Raw genomic sequence first — 4956 nt, 5'->3', positions numbered from 1 at the left:
TCCGCGCGCGGTGACGTCACAGAAGCGCGGGGCGGCGGCGGATTGGCAGGGCCCGCAGCCAATGGGAAACGCCGTGGAGGGAACGGGGGTGTCCCATTGGCTGCCGCGCTGCCGGCGGGCGGGCGCGGGCTGGGGGCGAAGGAAGGGGCGCGCGCCCGGTGGGAGCCGCGTCGCGCGCCCCGGTGCCCGTTCCCGCCTCCGTGTCCCTTCTGGGGCCCGCGCCCGCTCCGCCCGGGCCGGCCGCGGGCCTGGGCAGCCAGCGCGGGGCCGTACAGCCCCCCGCGCCCGTGCATTGCGTCCGGGCGCGCGCCCGGGCTGATGCGAGCGCGCGGCAGCGGCGGGTGGCCCCGGGCACGCGAGTGCGTGACCCCGGCGCGAGCAGCCAGCGCCACGGAGGAGCGCGTTGCGCAAGGGGCTGCGCTGGGCGCGGCGAGTGCAAAAGCGTGCCCCTGCGCCAAGGTGCAGCCCTCGTGCAGGTCCCTGCGCAAGGACACAGGACACAGCCCTCGTGCATGTTCCTTGGGTAGCCGTGCAGCCCTCATGCATGGCCCAGTGCAAGGACACAGCCCTTGTGCATGTCCCAGTGCATGGGTACAGCCCTCGTGCATGATCCTTGTGCAGGAGTGCAGCCCTCGTGCAAGTCCCTGTGCAAGGACACAGCCCCCGTGCACATCCCTTGTGTACAGGTGCAGCCCTCATGTGAGTCCCTTGTGCAAGGACAGGGTCCCCGTGCATGTGGATGTGCGACAGTGCAGCCCTTGTGAATGTCCCTTTTGTGAGGGTGTAGCCCTCGTGCAAGAGCACGTTCCCAGTGCAAGGACACAGCCCTCGTGCAAGCACACGCTCCTGGTGCAAGGACACAACCCTTGTGCAAGCACACACTCCTGGTGCAAGGACACAACCCTCGTGCAAGCGCACACTCCCAGTGCAAGGACACAGCCCTTGTGCAAGCGCACGTTCCCTGTACAAGGCCACAGCCCTCATGCAAGCGCACACTCCTTGTGCAAGGACCCAGCCCTCGTGCAAGCACATGCTCCCCGTGCAACCTTCTGAGCCCCTGGGGCTGGTTCTTGCAGGGTGCCAGCACCCTCTTTTCTTTCGGAACAGCCCCGCTCGCTCAGCACGGGCCTGGCAGAAGCGCCCAGGAAGGAGGGGTTGTGCCCCGCAGCCCGGGCGGCCCTTGCGCAACGCGGCGCTGGCATCTGCTCCCCGCAGCGCTGCTGCCGGCAGCCTGCGTGCTCCGCAGCGCGGGCGGCTGCACGGCGGCCCGGGACGGCGCGGCCCGCAGCGGCCGGCGGCCTCCCCGCCACGCTGCCCCCCGTGCGTCACGGGCCGCATTTGGGGAGCGCACGAGTGAAGCCGCCCTCGCTTCTCCCCCTGGCGCCGGGCCTGCTTATTAAAGATTAAATTAAAACTCCTCTTCCTGGGCCGTTTCCCGGAGTTTAGCTGGATTTTCACTCCACGAGTGAGTCAAGGGGAGCCCACGTCTCCCCATGGCAGGACTAAGCGAAGTGCCCGCCGCCCGGGGCTTCCCTTGCTCTAACTTGCTGGAGTGGCTCCCAACTCCCTCCTGGCTCCCTGGCCTCGGGAAAGCGGAAAAAGGCCGCGCTCGGAATGTCCCGGGGAGCCCCGTTCAGCCCCATGCCGAGCGGGGGGCTGCAGTCGGCTCAACTCCGGGCTGACTCGGCGCGGCGGATCCGGGCGCCCGGCTGCTCCGCGGCGCAGGACACCACGCGCAGCCCCGCGCCCGCAACCACAGCTGAGAAACAGCCTTGATGGCTGAATGCTCCGCGCTCCGGAGCGAGGTGCCCCCTTCTCGCTGCTGCCAGGGCCCTGCCCGAGCGGGACCTGCACACGGCGGACACCCTGATTAGGCTCCTTATCACGGCGCCTGCCCCAGCAGGAGATGCAGGACGCGCCGGCTGCACGGCCCGATAAAGCGGGAGGGTCCCGCTCGGAGGCTGCACCTTCTGCGGACCGCAGAGATGCTGCTTTATCTGCAAGATCCAGGGGTTTCTTTCGCTTCATCTCACGCCTACAAGGCCTCCGAGCGCTGAGCAACACCTTGTTTTAGGGTGGTTGCACCCTCGCCCTTGCACCGTGGTTATCTGGGGCCGCGGCACGGGGAGGCACCCGGCCCATCCCGCCGAATCGGGGAGGGAAGGCCCCTTAACTGTGAAGCCATCGGCCCTCAGCAGCGCCACATCACGTAGCAGCACCTGGGGTTTTATCTCCTGGGTTCTGAGCAGGTAATTATATTAGTTTCTGTGGGAAGCAAAGAGGCTTCGGAGCCATGTGTGACGTGCAGACGGAGCACGAGGAGAGAAGAGCACAGCAAGGACCCATCACCAGGACGTCGGATGCGCTCCGGTTGCTTCTTACTGTTGCATCACTAAACACCGTAAAAATAATGCATTAATTTTGGGGTCTTTGGGGTCTTTGGGGTCTTTGGGGTGGACTGGCCTGTTTTTTCTTCAAATCATTCCCCATTTTTACACCTTTGCCTGAGACACCCTGATGCCGCAGGCTGGATCCCACAGAATCCCTCCTGTGTCTGTAACACGCGGGCTTATTCTGGGCCCGAAACAGCTGAACCCTGAAAATGGAGCGGGCGCCAGCAGCCCTCATGCAAGCTCCGAGGCGAGTTGTGGGTGCGAGGAATGTGGCCTGTGGGTTTTTCTTTCAGTGCACGCCTAATCCGACCTCGTTCGCCACTACCTGGCTCCGTGGATTAGCAGGGAGAGGCAGCGCGGAGCGGGCGTGACTGGGGCTGCGCTTCCTGGCCCCAAGATTGCTGCAACTCGCCTTTCTGGTTTGCAGCCCTGCGGTTAAAAGCGGGCGCTTGGGCTCGCGCTGCCCGGCTCCCGCCCTCGGGCTCTGCAGGAGCGGGAAGGGGCTTTGGGAGCCCTGGGGAAGGGGCTGGGCTCGTCGCGGCACAAAGTGGGGGAAACGCCTGTGATTTACGCCGGAGAGAGCACGGCTAGGCTGCGCGGACGTCTACCCGCCTTGGAACTAGGGTGTTTTAATGTGTGAGAGCGAAGGGAGGCTGCAGGCGCAGCTGGGAGACACGCGGCTGCTCTGCCCACCGGCCGCAGCGCTCCCAGGAGGCTCCCGGTGCTCCCAGGAGGCTCCCAGCACTGTGGGAAGTGTCCCGTGCAGACAGGGACACAGCATGGGGAGCCCGTGGCTCCTGGGGCAGCTCCGTCCCACACGCATGGGGGACGGTGCAATGCGAAGGGTGCAGGATGCGGCTGCGCATGGCGGGACCTAGCGCCCGGCTCCGACTTTCCCACTGGGAATGGCACCGGTGACCCGGGCTTTTCCCCCTTGCCGGTGCCACCGGGGCTGGGAGGGAGGATATCCACAACCAGGAGGAGCTGCTCCATGGCAACATTGGGATTTGCTAACACAATCGGCACATCCCCCTTGGACCTTGGCTTTATCCGAGCTCTCCGGCCTCTTTCCATATTTTTAGCACCTGACACAGCCTGTGGCAGCAGCTCAGGACATTCCCAGCAGCACCACTAAAGCAGGGAATACACCAAGCCCACAATTCCCAATTCTTGCCCTGGAACCTCATGTTTCCCTTAAAAAACAGGAGCTTTTCCAATAGCTCCTATCCCCAGAACTGCTATCATGACTCCCGTGCAATTTTCCATCCCTTTAGCTCCTCCTTCCCTGCCCAGGGCCACATGGGGACGGAAAATCTCGTGCCAGATGCAGCAAGAAGGAGGCGGACAGCTCCGTGCGAAGCGCAGGGAAGGAAGGGGCAGCGCACAGAGCAAAGCAAAGCCCTGAGGTGGAGCGAACACGGAGCTGCGCGAGGAGATCTCGCTGCTCGGGCTGCTTTGCCGCTCCGGATTGACCGCGGGGCGCCGAGAGAGGGGCAGCCCTGCCAGTGCTGCGGTGGCGTTTGACTCGCGGCTCGCTTTGCAACTGGCGACGGAAAAGCTGCGGAAAAAGGGAGCAGCGGAGGGACCGGTGCCACCCGGCGTTATAAAATGCACGGGATTATCGCCCGTGCCTGGGAGAGCAGCGCATCCCGTCCCGTGGGATGCTGCCCGAGCCTTGTGCCCGGGCACGCCGCGATTACTGATGCGCCTGGAGCGTTATTGGGAGCAGCGAGGCGCTGAAATGCTCTGATTTAGCGAAGTGGAAGCGCAAAAGGGCAACGAGTGAAGGGATCTCGCGCCAAGACAGCACGCGGTTTGAAGTTATTATTGAACCTGCAGCGACGCAGATGGGATCCCGCATTTGGGAATGAAAGGAGTCGGGCTAGACCCGAACACGGAAACAACTCCACTGGGCAACACTAGCATGGGGATCCTGGAGGATCCTGGAGGAAGGGGAAGGCGGCTCCCGTCCATGCTCGGGATTCCTCTGCTTTCTACCCATCCTTCCCTGGGCAGTCTATTAGTAAAAGAAATCGGTGAATACCAACCCGTGCCAAATATAAAGCTGTTAAAGATGTTATTTTTATGTTCCAGTGTTGGGAATAAATAGCTTGGGGCTTGTTGCTGAAGATTTTTTCCTAAGCTGGAGTTCCTGTGTAGCGGCACTGTTATTTTGGGGTGCAGGAAAGGGGCCTGGTCTGAAAGACGGGTGAAAAAACGGGGAGATTTTGGTGATGGGAGCAGGAAAACGCGCTGAGGTGTCGCTGGAGGGAGTTATTTCGGGAGAAGCCTCTGGGTGGCACTGCTCGCCAGGCAGGACGCATAACGGGGCCAGCCGAGGAGGGATAACGGGAATAACGGCAATAAGATCCGTAATTAGTCTTGCAGATTGCAGGCTGCGCTGTTGACTCGGAGGCAGAAGTTCATCCCCTTCTCTCGCAGGTCTTTGCCCTGAAATGATGTGAGCAGCCAGGAACACGCTGCAGACTTTCACGTGGGGAGTTCTGTAACATTGCGAGTAATTGTTTATTTGTTTTGTTTCATTCTGTTTTGTTATATTAAA

Source organism: Nothoprocta perdicaria, unplaced genomic scaffold, assembly GCF_003342845.1.
Source record: "Nothoprocta perdicaria isolate Ctin4 unplaced genomic scaffold, notPer1 scaffold_103, whole genome shotgun sequence".
Taxonomy (NCBI): Eukaryota; Metazoa; Chordata; class Aves; order Tinamiformes; family Tinamidae; genus Nothoprocta; species Nothoprocta perdicaria.
Note: the sequence above shows the minus strand (reverse complement) of the source record.